Raw genomic sequence first — 15,091 nt, 5'->3', positions numbered from 1 at the left:
TATATATATATATATATATATATATATTAGTTAGCTTAGTTAATTTTATACATGCATTATATATCTATGTATGTGTGTGTATAAAATTAACATTATATGCATTATAAAATAAATGTAAAAAATTTCCGTTTGTTTGTTTACAAGTACGTTGTATACAGTGGGTACGGAAAGTATTCAGACCCCCTTAAATTTTTCACTCTTTGTTATTATTGCAGCCATTTGTTAAAATCATTTAAGTTAATTTTTTTTCCTCATTAATGTACACATAGCACCCCATATTGACAGAAAAACACAGATTTGTTGACATTTTTGCAGATTTATTCAAAAAGAAAAACTGAAATATCACATGGTCTTAAGTATTCAGACCCTTTGCTGTGACACTCATATATTTAACTCAGGTGCTGTCCATTTGTTCTGATCATCCTTGAGATGGTTCTACACCTTCATTTGAGTCCAGCTGTGTTTGATTATACTGATTGGACTTGATTAGGAAAGCCACACACCTGTCTATATAAGACCTTACAGCTCACAGTGCATGTCAGAGCAAATGAGAATCATGAGGTCAAAGGAATTGCCTGAAGAGCTCAGAGACAGAATTGTGGCAAGGCACAGATCTGGTCAAGGTTACAAAAAAATTTCTGCTGCACTTAAGGTTCCTAAGAGCACGGTGGCCTCCATAATCCTTAAATGGAAGACGTTTGGGATGACCAGAACCCTTCCTAGAGCTGGCCGTCCGGCCAAACTGAGCTATCGGGGGAGAAGAGCCTTGGTGAGAGAGGTAAAGAAGAACCCAAAGATCACTGTGGCTGAGCTCCAGAGATGCAGTCGGGAGATGGGAGAAAGTTGTAGAAAGTCAACCATCACTGCAGCCCTCCACCAGTCGGGGCTTTATGGCAGAGTGGCCCGACGGAAGCCTCTCCTCAGTTCAAGACACATGAAAGCCCGCATGGAGTTTGCTAAAAAAACACCTGAAGGACTCCAAGATGGTGAGAAATAAGATTCTCTGGTCTGATGAGACCAAGATAGAACTTTTTGGCCTTAATTCTAAGCGGTATGTGTGGAGAAAACCAGGCACCTGTCCAATACAGTCCCAACAGTGAAGCATGGTGGTGGCAGCATCATGCTGTGGGGGTGTTTTTCAGCTGCAGGGACAGGACGACTGGTTGCAATCGAGGGAAAGATGAATGCGGCCAAGTACAGGGATATCCTGGGCGAAAACCTTCTCCAGAGTGCTCAGGACCTCAGACTGGAACTAAGGTTTACCTTCCAACAAGACAATGACCCTAAGCACACAGCTAAAATAACGAAGGAGTGGCTTCCCAACAACTCTGTGACTGTTCTTGAATGGCCCAGCCAGATCCCTGACTTAAACCCAATTGAGCATCTCTGGAGAGACCTAAAAATGGCTGTCCACCAACGTTTACCGTCCAACCTGACAGAACTGGAGAGGATTTGCAAGGAGGAATGGCAGAGGATCCCCAAATCCATGTGTGAAAAACTTGTTGCATCTTTCCCAAAAAGACTCATGGCTGTATTAGATCAAATGGGTGCTTCTACTAAATACTGAGCATTTTTCAGTTTTTCTTTTTTAATAAATCTGCAAAGATGTCAACAATTCTGTGTTTTTCTGTCAATATGGGGTGCTGTGTGTACATTAATGAGGAAAAAAAATTAATTTAAATGATTTTAGCAAATGGCTGCAATATAACAAAGAGTGAAAAATTTAAGGGGGTCTGAATACTTTCCGTACCCACTGTATATATATTGACTGTTTATTGTTGGTAACAGGTTATCAGCACAGGTTTTTAAACATTAGTTACACTACATCTACATTCCAAAAAATAATACACTAAAATTTAATGTAGAAGTACTTGCTACAACTGGGCCCATATTCATGAAAAATCTTAGTGCTAAGAGTTGCTCCTAGTAACAAAATTCTAAGAAAATTCTTAGAAATGTGGGTGTTTCCTCTTAAAACTAAAGAAAAGATCCTAGTAAAGAAAAAAAATTATTCGGAAAGCATCTTAACCCTTAAAAGAGGTCTTAAAATTGTTAGGCGTACGGATGATTACTTTTAAGAGGCTTAAGAGTTTCTTTAGCAGTGGAGAAAATGGACGAAACATGAAGAGGGAGAAGAAATGTGTTGCACAGTGCATGACAGTGAGTTAATAAGATGCTACACATTAGATTGTGCAGGGATTATGTTTGTGACCGATCTTATTAGAGACACACTAACATCTCCGACACCGCGCAGAAATTCCATAACGACAGAAATGGAAGTAAATCACTACATTAACTACATTAACAAATTTGGCAACTGGAAAAATGCAACTATGCAGCAGTGATGGGGCGGGCCTGTCACAACCTTCTATAAGCAAAGTGATAACACAAACAATTACAGCACTTTCAGAACCTTATTGTGTCGCTATTCATTTCCTATAAAATACGTTAAGTATGACAGCATGGTAAATAAAAAATAAAGAATATATATACATATATAGTGTGTGTGTGATATAGAGAGAGTATGGTAAAACAGGAAAAATTATGCCTGTAATTTAAAAGTGAAGGCTTATAATAGACCCTACTCAACATCATATGACCCCTTTAAGAATACGGGCCCTGATGTCTTTTCAACAAAAGCCGTCATTCTTAACCTTTTTCCATTCCAGGTAGATTTATTAATTGTACATGTCTTTGAAACTGCACAGTTTATGTAATATCAAACTAAAACTGCTTTAGAAGTGCTGTAAGCCTCTTTTACTCCGTTATCATAGCTCTTCTCGCTTGGACGCTGTATTCTGAGCTCTGGGGAACAGCCAGTTCTGTCCAGAATCACAACTGCTCCACCATTTCTCACTTTTTTAATGACAGACTTTAAGAGATTTAACTTTCCCTCGAGGATTCAATGTGTGTTCAGTTACTTCAATTGTCTTTGCCGCCATCTTTGAGGAACACTGTCAGAGCTCCATATGCTGATGAGTGGAAGCAGAGATGTTCGGTTTAAGGCGACATGGTTCATGCTGTAACACTATAAAACTGAAACAATCCATGAGGACTGAGTACATTTTACTAGCACTCTAGTTATGTGTTAGCCTATATAAAGTGTGATCTCAAAGTTGAACTGCTGGTCAAAGTGTTGGCATTCTATCATTTAAACGCAGTGTAATCATCAGCAGACAATGGAAGTCAATAGAAAGACCTCAAGTCTGCTCAAATTAAATGCATGTTTTGTTCCATATTTGTATTTTAGACATTTTGCAGCTCAGAATGACAAGTCCATAAATTGTATTTTTTCATGAAAATCCATCTAATCCTAAATATGAGCCATAGTAAAAACACAAGCTTTATAGCAAACAGCACTAATAATTGTACAATAATTGTAGTCTAAGATTTTTTTAAATGTTTTTGAAAGACATTTCTTATGTGCACCAAGGCTGCATTTATTTGATAAAAAATACAGTAAAAACAGAAATACTGTGAAATATTATTACAATTAAAATATTTTTTTTCTATTTCAATATATGTTAAAATGTAATTTATTTCTGTGATCAAAGCTGCATTTTCAGCATCATTACTGCAGTCTTCAGTGTCACATGATCATTCAGAAATCATTCTAATATGCCGATTTGCTGCTCAAGAAACATTTCTGATTATTATCAATGCTGAAAACAGTTGTACTGATTAATATTTTTGTGGAAACTGTGATACTTTTTTTCAGGTAACAAGTTCAAAAGAGCAGCATTTATTTTAATTAGAAATCTTTTGTAACATTATAAATGTCTTTACGGTCACTTTTGATCAATTTAATGTACCCTTGCTGAAAAAAAACACTTAATTTTAATGTGTTGTTGTTACACTATAATTAAATAAGTATTGAGTGGAATTGATTAACATGTACTCACTATAGGTTTACGGATTGGTTTAGTGTTAATGTAGGTATGCATACTTCACTATTATTACTATAATAAATACATGCAACATGTAACTTATGATGTGTACGACACATTAAAGTTACCAAAAAAATCTTCAGATTTCACGATTTCACCTTAGAAACAAAACAAAAACTCTGATTGGTTGCATTACATGTCAGTCAAACGATCTCTTCCTGTCTGAATGGGCGGTTCTGGATATGCTGTAATGTGGACCAGACTTGGTGCCTCTAGTCAAAGTCTGGCTACATGAGACTACAATGTGCTTAAAAACATCCTTTAGTCCTGACTATATTGCACCTCCACCCTTAGCTTACTGTGAAAATATACATTAGGGAAAACTGATTGAAAACAGATCATTCTCTCGCTGACAGCACCAATCAAACCTGAATAATACATACTAGATGACCAGCGACAGACATAATCAGGTCAGTTATTCCACTGATCTAATATCAGTCTCTTTAGTTCTGCATGAATACCTGTATTAAACAGCGTGTCTGAAGTATATGAGTTTTCCGTTGAAGTTAACCATTCCCGCGGAATAATACAGAGTCATGTTTCAAGCACCGAGAGTGCTTTAGATGGATCTCCACCTCCATGGAGAACTAATGACATGATCTATCTGTCAGTAAATGCAATAACAGTAGGCTGTCACTCAATACCGAGGCCCCGCCCCCTCCATGCCCCTCCACTCACCCTGGAGCCTTCGAGACCTGTCAATAACCCTTAAGATGACGAGGAGGGGAGGGATTTTAAGAGGTGAAAGACAAATATCTCGCTCAGCATGACACTGAGTGGTGGGTTTTTCCCTCATGTACTGCATGACTAGATTAATCCTCAAGACAGTGTATATAATAGAGGAGTCAATAACTACAGCAGCTCAGAATACAGGCCTCCAGGTTGACAGAAACATAAGTAATAGCCGCTGAAGCGGTTTATACAAGACTGGAATGATAAAGGTTAAAGTCCTGTAACTCGAACATAGTTGTGTGCCTATCAACCACTTAGAGGCAGGATATAGTGAGAAAAAAAAGTTTGCTGCAGTCTGGGGTGCTTTAAAGGCAATATGAACTCATCTGTCAGATGCAAAGTGTACAATTTTTTGAAGTTGTAAATAAAACAAAGATTATTGTAATGCTTTTTACAAGAAAACACTATTTTAGTCATTCTACCTCACGATTTCAGGAATCATTCATGCACCACTAAAATCAGAGCCTCACCTTTTTGCAACCTAATCCAATGATGGATATAAGTACTACTCTACCAGTGTCAATCCTGTCAAAATTACTGACAGAAATTACCTTTTAACAAAGGTTTTTTTTTTTTAAGTTCCCATCATGATGATATTAAACAATTTGATTTAAAACATACTTTCAAAAAATCTGATGGGGAAAAATAAATAAATCAAGCACTGTCACAATGAGCATGTTTAGATGCACACCAATAAAACAAAAAAATCGGATTATTGAAATAAACTGTTAACCATTTCACATGCAAACCAATTACTTAATGCAAGAAAAGCATGCTGACAAGAGCTTTTTTTAAAAAAAATCGGATTATTGAAATAAACTGTTAACCATTTCACATGCAAACCAATTACTTGACAATGCTAGAAAAGCATGCTGACAAGAGCTTTTTTTAAAAACTTCCCAAGTTATAATGTCTCATCATAATCATCCATGTATCCAACTCTGAGAAATCCAGTTGTGATGTTAAACAAAGCATTTAAAATCCCATTGTTTTTCAAAATGCGAACAGAAAACTTGTACAGACTCATATTCTTGGGTCAAGAAAGACTCGGAGTGTATATATTTCTTCCTCCCCTACCATAAAAAAAATAAAATAAAATAAATGCTCTCGTCACATATCACATTCAATAAACCAACAGAACACAGGTTAAGCTGCTTAAATGTTGGGAGACATGGGGTAATGGGCAAAGATATAGTTGCATTGATCTGTTTATACTTAAGCTGTTTAGGACCTTACACTTATGCATTTACCTGACCACATGCATCGATGGCTTATTATGCAGAATTGTTAAAAATGTGCATGTAAACGCGATCAGTTTGATTTTTTTTCCCATTTAGAAAGATAGAAAGAATACAGTGCTGCAGGCATAACATATTTTTGTAGACCAAAACCTGGAAATGAGCTGCATTTCATGTTTTATTCTATGAAATTAAATTCATCAGTAAATGCCCCTTGTGATTTTCTAAAGCTTTTACTTGTCCTGAAAAAAAAAAAAAAAAGGTTGCTAACAAGTGTCAAAATGGGACTACAGAGGTTGTCTGGGACATTAAATGTCATACTGTGGTGTAGTTTGTTTATAGCCTAAGTTTAGCCTTATATTTCTGGTGATTTTATTTAGGCATCAAAATTTGAGCTTATTATGATGAACAAAACGTCTATGAATCAAACTTTTATGGTCACAGCGGTTACCTTCTGAAATAATCCCAAAAAGTCAATGAAAAAAATCCTTTTTTTTTTTTTTCAGAAGATGAAAAATTCTGGCTTGGCCTACAAACTTATGTCACCACTGCAGATCTCTATAGTTTTAATATTTCCAGTCATCCAATTACAAGCATTTATGTTGAGGGACTGGCCTGACTGAGTTGCATGAGCTAAAGCTGAACGATCACCAGTTAAATGAACTAAAAAGAGATTCACAAAAATGTACACCACTTCTGAGTATTTTAGCACAAATAAAAATATAGTAATCGACACTAAAAACAAATGCAAATAAGCATCACAATCACGGAGCAGTTCTAAGTGAATTCCCTGAAGACTTCTCTCAAATCCCATGCAAGCACAAATCTCTGCCCTTGAAATTACAATCATTTAACCTCTAACCTTCATTTAAAGAGTTCTCAGACTGTCAACATGAACACACACGCCCTCCCAACCTCTTCACCCGCCTAAAACAGCACACATTTTATTTTCTTCCCAAGCCACAAGAGTGCATGAATGATGTGCCCAGCAGAAAGCCTGTTTTCTTAAGTTTGATGCTGATGTCCTGCTTTGAAGCTTGTTTTCTCATAGACAAGTCAGCGACACCCTAACTAGACATGACATATTTTTGCTGAAATAGGGTCCCCAACAGGGCACAGCTTATTAATAAACATTTTTGACTTCAACCAGTGCATTCCTCAAACACAAAGCCTCACTTTGAAGACAAGATGGATCGCAGCAGATAACTTAACATATCTGACATGTGGGAGACAGATTGTGCTTAGGAGCGTGAAGAAGTGAAAGCAAGTTTTTGATTGTTTTGAAAAAAAAAAAGAAAATGGATTGAGTACATAGATGCCACATGATTTCACACGTATGTTCGATTAAGATCTGTAAACATTCAATGACACAATAAAAAGGTCATTTTTTGCAGGCAGTGATGTGTGGGGTGTTAATACATAGTAATAGTACTGTAATAATACAGTAACAACGGTCCTGTCACAGACGTCGCCGTCTGTCTTTCAACAGAGTCTCTGTTAGTTCAGCATTTCAGCTTCACCTCTGGCGATGGTGTGTTCACCGTACTGTATCTCTCAACTAGTCTTTATTAAGACCTTTGGAACATTTTGTACCCCGAGGCTTTTGAGGAAAAGTGGTCCCATAAGGCTTAATTAAACTAAAGGCTGGAATACACTACACGATTTTTGCCCCAATTTTGCCCAGATTTACAGTCTGGAGAAGTTGATGCTAGTTTCCGAAAGTCAGAGCCAGTCTAGATTTCAGTTGACAAATTTAATAGAAAATCGCGTAGTGTATGATGGCCACAGACTCCGATTTTGTAGCTTCAGACTATAATCCATCAAGTCAGAGGATATCAAACATGTCTGATATTTTGAGTTGAATATAGAACATGTTGTTTACATTTGTCACGTGTCTCCTAGCAACAAGGCGCACGTTTCTGCTTGAGTTTGTGTTGATCGGAACGATTTTAAAGTCTGGTAGTGTGTGATCCTCAATCGTTTAGTGTATGATGGCCAGTTTTTCCTCTGTGACAACTACAAAGTCGGTAAGTTCATGATGTCTAGTGTTTTAAAATCTGTTCAGATTTTAAAAGTTGTGTAGTGTATCGCAGCCTTAATTTTTTTTTTGCCATGAAAAATATCATTGACACAACAACAACTCATTCAAAATGAACCCTAAATATTGTTCTATATGTGCCACTTTGTATAAGGCTTCTGTCATGTAGAGGACTAGGAGAACCACTTAAAAAAAAAAAAAATCAATTATCAATTTATTTATTAAAAAATGTAGACAAAGATAGACTTTGTTTTAATTTTATTATTTAATGTTTGCGATGTAACTTAAAATACATAAATAATTTAGTTGTTATACTTAACTATTATAGACATGAACTAAATAGAGTATTAAATAGATTTAATTTTTTTTTAAATAATGTATTATTTGGTTACATTTAACGTTAAGTTTTTAAAAATTATTGCACCATTTTAAATTTGTCCATTTATTTGTCAATTTAAAACAATATTATTTTACTGTTACATTTAACGACACCTATTAAAAAGGTTCACTTTTTAATTAATCATTTGATTTTTAAATTGATAATTGAAGCAACAACAACAAAAAAACCTTCACTAATGACTATTACACTGAGCTACATATATTTCATGGCAGCAGCTAGAAGCGTTCTTTCCTAGTGGCTGCAGTCTGTGTCATAAAATGAAATCCTTTGAACTTGCCATGGCCGGAACAAAATATGTAAATAAATGTAAAACACATCATCTTTATTTATCAGACCCACGCCAGACAGATGGATCAGCCCACCTGGGAATCCTGCCGGCTTTCCAGATGTCCAATCTGTTGCGATCTGCAGGCCAGATCCGAAAGAAAAGGAGCATGAGTGTCTCCCTAAAACAGAGAAAACAAATTAACCTAAATTAATATTTTCCTCCATTAATCAGTGGGAGATTTTTTTTGCAAACAAAACAGCAGCACAATGACAAAGATTGCCAAAAATGGAAAAGATTACAGGTCTCTGATCTATAAAGTATTCACAGATCAAGTACATGATAACAACTAAGTTTAGTGCCAATGTCCTTTGGTCACAAGAAATGCAAGGATCATATATGTTTGATCATGTCACAGTTGCCGAACCTGATGCAATGCATCGAAAGGCAGCCTGTTTGATTTGAAAGCTACAGCAAAGCACGTGATTTTCTGTAAACACCCTAAAATTTCAGTCGGTTATCACGCACAGACCTGGAATATAGAGCAAAAGCTGTATGGACCACTTTTTTATGATGTTTTATCTGTTTTGGAAAAAGCTGTTTGAAGTTTTTTTTTATTTATAGTGACATGATGGTAAACTGTAAAGTGTGTAGTTTGGTCGGAAATGTCAAAAGCAATCAAGTAAAACAATGCACAAATTACTAAAGTTACTTAAAGGTGAAATGCTTAGAAACACGCAGCGTTACTCTGTGTTGACGTCATTTTAACTGAAACAGGAAGACAGGGCGGGACATATCAAGCAGCCCCGCCCCTTTTTAAAATAGCCAATAGCGTTCGTTTATCACCGCTTGGGCTAGAGCCGTTCAGAGGCGTTGAGCTCCGTAAAGCCGCATTTGACAGGGTATGCCAGCCACAATCTCATCCATATTGCCATAAAATATAAAAAAAATCGTTGAGCCGTTTTGGCGGAAGTGACGAACTGCAAGCTTTGCTTACTTATATCTTCTAAATGCAAAGCACACTGCCTTATAGATAACCTTAAGACTAACATATTGATACTAACACCCAAAAAACTTTCATTTTGATTTCATGGGGACTTTAACGGTAAGGAGAGAGAGAGAGAGAGAGCGAGAGAGAGAGAGCGTGCGCACTTATGATGCATGATCTTGATTGATGTTTGCTCACTTCGCATCACTTTAGTTTTGTATTAAAATTAAATCGTAAATATAAAAAACTAAATGTATTCACTATAAACAAAATTTTAAACATCAATCATACACGACTTTAAAGCGAAAGTGAAACTAGCAGTCTGTGTGAAATGCGCTATAGCCTTTATGTGTCTCTCTCATTCTGCACCAGTACAAATGTGTGCACGCGTTGCGCATGTTTTGCTTTATGTATAACGCGTGGTTCTCTGCATTATATTACAGCAAAATGTCTTGTGATTACAATACTCTGCTGCTGCAATGGAGCAGCTCTAATGTGCTATTAAATTACAGATGAAATACCATAGAGCAATAAAATGAACAGTGAAAATATGACAAAAGCTTGTAAAATACATTTGAACAGGTATAATTAAGTGTGAAATAACTGTAGGAAATATCTGTTTGCTAAATGAAGCCAGCTAATGTGATTTTCTCTTCTTTTCTTTCTTTATTGTTGTTGGGTTTTTTTTGGGTGGGGGGTTCTGTACCTAATATTTAAAAAAATTACAAATGCAATGAAAATACAGGTATACGTATCTGTTGGACTCGTTCTGGAAAAAGTGGTATCGGTGCATGCCTAATATTAAATAATTTGTTTGCCAAATTAATAATTCCTTTTTGTACAAGCAGTTGTACATTTTCAGAAAGCAATAATGTTTCTACCTCATTCATTAATTTAAGTATAATTTTAAACCGTGTTATGCAGTATGAAGCCAATGTTTTCCTTTACGCCAAAATGTTTTGAAACAGTAGAAGTCTGAATGTCCTTTCTGGCTCTGAAGTTTTTCAAAGTCCTTTTGTGGCTTCCAAACCCCATGTCTCTGGCCTATACTCGCACTCTATTTATGCAAGAAAATGAAGTTGAACACTTGGCCCCTCCTAAATCTGTAAACTACAATTAAGCTAAATTCCAAGTTTATTTCCAAATGCCGTCCTTGTTCCAGACCATGTGAGAGGCTCGAGTCTAAAATTATAACACTTTGGGTCAGGCAGCCTTTGGGTCAGCCAATTCCTCTATCATCTTTCCTTCTACACTGGTCTCTGAGTCTGAAAAGTGGTTAAACATACTTGTGTCATCTGTCACAGGCAGACACACTCAAGAACTTGACTTAAAAGATGTATATATACAGATGATGTGATTGCGTCTGGCGTTAATGCATACTAAATATGAATAAACGAATATGAATAATCCATACATACTACTATCAGTAAGAATGTCTTGGGTTTTGATTGAAAGACATGTAATTGGGAATCAGTGTCACCGTGTCATTTCACAGAAATGTTGTCTTTCCTATGGCGGCCTATAGTCAGAAAGGAGAAAATAAGATTTACATCTGACGGGAGGAAGGGAGTGTGAGGCCTAGATTATGCCTTCATCTCTGTGGTTGGAGAGGACAGTTGTGTGAAGACTAAACATACATGTGCCGTCACAGTCACACTGTCTGGTACAGTAAATTATATGGATTTCAACTGAAAAAAAAATTACGTAATCAGTTTACAAGTATTTGTAATTACATTATATTACATTTTAAAATGCTCATAATCAGATTAGTCAATTTTTTTTTTGTTATATTATTACAAATTATTCTATGTAAATTATTCAAATTTGTTTATTTTCCCCAATTCTTTTTTCTCTTGAATATTTCCCTTTACACTGATATGTAGGTAAACAAGTAAATCCTTTTAGTAAATATATATATATATATATATATATATTATTTTTTTGTTTGTTTTGTTTTGTTTTGTTTTAAAACCATTTATTTGACATTTTTATGATTTAATTAAGTATCTTTTATCTTTTATATTTTAAAGGTATCTTTTCATCAACACACAACCCCAGTTCGGGAAACCCTGACTTAATGTAATGTTTAATTCACTTCATGCTGTTGATAAAGAACAGAACACATTTTATTTCTCTTTGTATTTTATATCAATCTGGCACAAAATAATTCAATTCAAATCGGTTACAAACAAGCTAAAAGTAGCCTAAAAGTAACCAAAAAGTAGTCCAAATAGTTACCTAAAATGTGTAACCTAATAGATTACATTATTCGTATACATGCATTCGGTTACAGACTACAATTTGTAAGTAATATACCCAGCATGAGGGTTATGCACATATATAGTCAGTTAGTGGCAAGTAAACAAACAACTGCAAATAATATGATTCAGATACGTGATCTCATATCTACATATCAAAGCACTCAGACTCAAAGGCTTTTGTGCAACAATAGAAAACACTTTTACACTTTTTGGGGATACCACAATAGAGTGCAATTTTTCCCCAAGTTTCCATTCAATTGTGTGGGTTTATTGCTTTATTCTTCCTTTTACGATGTTTACTGTTTATTCTGCATTGGCATTAGGGCTCTGAACCTCCCACAAGCTCTCTTACGCCTTCCGGAAGGAATTTATGAGACCAGAGGTTCATGTGTAGCACTGTCATTCCTACAGACATAAGACCGGGCGGCAATTGCCTTAGAGATTAATTACACCTAACCAAGAGGGCAGACCTTAATAGTGAAGGTCTGCTTTACTTGTGCTGTAAGTAATCCATTGGAAATCAAAGAGCTCTGAGATAAAAAAAAAAATGAAACAATACTTCTATATGTCGTGTGTAATCCACATAGTATGCAGCGAGACATGTTTAATGCAGGTTCATGACATAAACCACATGTGGCGCAAACCTGCACAGATCTGGAGAGTGGAAGAGAAGACAGGATGGCTAGACAAAAAGACAGAAAAGAGCAACAGACAGACAGACAAAAATAGACAGACAGATGGGCAGAAAGATACAGACAGAGCAAAAATATAGAAAAAATATATAGAGAAAAAGGAAGATGTAACAAAACAGAGAAAAACAGACGGAGAGTTAGATGTGCAGATAGACACAGATTGATGAGACAGATAGACAGATAGATAGATAGATGACTCTTTCACAGAAAGAACAGATGATAAAGGGGTCATGTTTTTAACTTTTGGAAACTATTTGAATTTAATTAACCGGCTAAGATGAATAGACAATTACTTGAACAGAATTAACCACTTCAAACAAAAGTGTGCAAACAGGTCACAGGTTTTCAGAAGTGAATGATTTAAATCATTCATTCAGTGCTTTCCTTACAAAAATGAACATCATGCATCTCTCCACTCTTTCTGCAGGCAATTCAAGCCACACATATGTGGTTAGATAAACGTAGCTTAATAAAAAACATACAACTGAATTTGATTGGTCCTGATATATAGCCTTGTGGTACTCCACTGACTGAAGGAACACATGTGTCATGCTGTCTGGAATCACCCCCCTTACTGTCATGACTCACTGATGACTCATTCCCAGAGTAATTCCCACAATCGCAGATCATGCACTTTATTGAGTATGTGGAAGCATGAGAATTCCCAGAATGTTTTATGTTTTAGTTTGGTTTTCTTGTTTTGGCGTTTTTGTCCATTTTTACCAAACAACCAGTGGAAATGTAACACATTCTTCATTTATGGGATGTTTTTTTTTGGTGGGGGGAGATAATGTTGGAAAATTTCTACATTACCTAATTAATATTCATGAACCCACCACTATTTTAAAACAGATTGACACTTATGGGGTTACAAAGAAACAGAAAACACACTCATTAAACACACCAATTTGCGCCTTTCTATTCAGGACCATTTGTATGCATTGTTATGCTTCTGCTTGTGTGTTGACTCTGCATCAAACAACCTCCTCCTTTTCAGTCTGGATGAAAAGACAGAGGCAGGAGATGTGTGAAAGTAAACATGAACCTTGGAAGCTTTGTTACACAGTGGAGGTCCAATGGTACACAAATCTAAAGATAAACAGCTCAGTTTGGCCATCAATCACTGTGATGAGAAGAGTCAACATATATGCCACTACCTGAGGTGAATCTTGAACGCAAAGTTCAATCTGTAGCAAAAGTTGCACCCAGTTCATTATCCACCATATATAATACATATACAGTATATATACATATATGTTACTAAATAAATGTTCGGTTTATCAAAGAATCCTGAAAAAATGCATCACGATTTCCACAAAAAAATTAAGCAGCACAACTATTTTATTATAAATAACTTTGACAATTGTTATTTTATTTTTACATTGATAATAATCATAAATGTTTCTTGAGCAGCAAATCAGCATATTAGAATGATTTCTGAAGGATCATGTGACACTGAAGACTGGAGTAATGATGCTGAAAATTCAGCTTTGCCATCACAGGAATAAATAAAAATGTAAAATATATTCAAACAGAAAACAGGTTATTTTAAATTGTAATAATATTTTACAATAATACCATTTTTGATCAAATAAATGCAGCCTTGATGAGCACAAGAGACTTTTCAAAAGCATTTAAAAACATCTTGCCATCCCCAAAGTAACAGTATACTGTATATATTTGGTTGTTACAGGATGTTATTGACCAAATCATGACATGGTTTACAGGTTTTATACTTTATAAACAGCAAGTTTACTCAACCCTGGGGAGTAAATGAAATCATAAATGTCAAATGAAATACAGGAATATTGTGAAACATCCAGGGCCAAATGCATAAAAACGTGTGTGTGTGTGTGTGTGTGTGTGTGTCTGTGAGTGAGTGAGTGAGTGAGTGAGTGAGAGAGAGAGAGAGAGAGAGAGAGAGAGTGAGAGAGAGATAAAGAATGCACCTCTCTATAAGCAAAAAAGTCACTGAAGGATTTATCACAATGCTGATTCCTCAAGGAAGCTCTAACATATTTTAAACAAAATACTGAATCACAGAGAGAGATCATTACATTTTTTGAGACCAAAACAGACGAACAAGAGAAAGGGGATGAGAGGACTAGGAAACAGATGAATAAAAGATGTCTGAATCATTTTTTGGCCACAGACATAAACAAATAGAGAAGCCCCAGTTCGGTTAAACAAACCCGACTCTACCTGGACAGCCATGCTTTCCCTCCCAATGCTAACTCAGTAGTGAGGTCCGTCATGATCTGTAGCTAGACGTTACTCACCGAACAATTACGGCTCCGCAGAGATCAAATGAGGCAACGGCAGATTCACAGACCCGTTCCAAGCATTTACAAATATGAGTAAGGCTTCAGTCATCTCTGCTGACTCACTGTCTGAGAACATAGAGTTATTTGGTGACTTCCACCAAGCGAGAGACTTTTTCCACCCGTTTGGTACTTTGTATGTCAGTATGTCAGGGGTGGTTGGATAAAGAGTGGGAAAAAACGGCAGAACATCCAGTAAGAGATGACTG

The sequence above is a fragment of the Sinocyclocheilus rhinocerous genome, unplaced genomic scaffold, assembly GCF_001515625.1.
Source record: "Sinocyclocheilus rhinocerous isolate Xijiao unplaced genomic scaffold, SAMN03320098_v1.1 scaffold135, whole genome shotgun sequence".
Classification (NCBI taxonomy): domain Eukaryota; kingdom Metazoa; phylum Chordata; class Actinopteri; order Cypriniformes; family Cyprinidae; genus Sinocyclocheilus; species Sinocyclocheilus rhinocerous.
The sequence above is the reverse complement of the archived record's forward strand: the minus strand, read 5'-3'. Positions refer to the sequence as shown.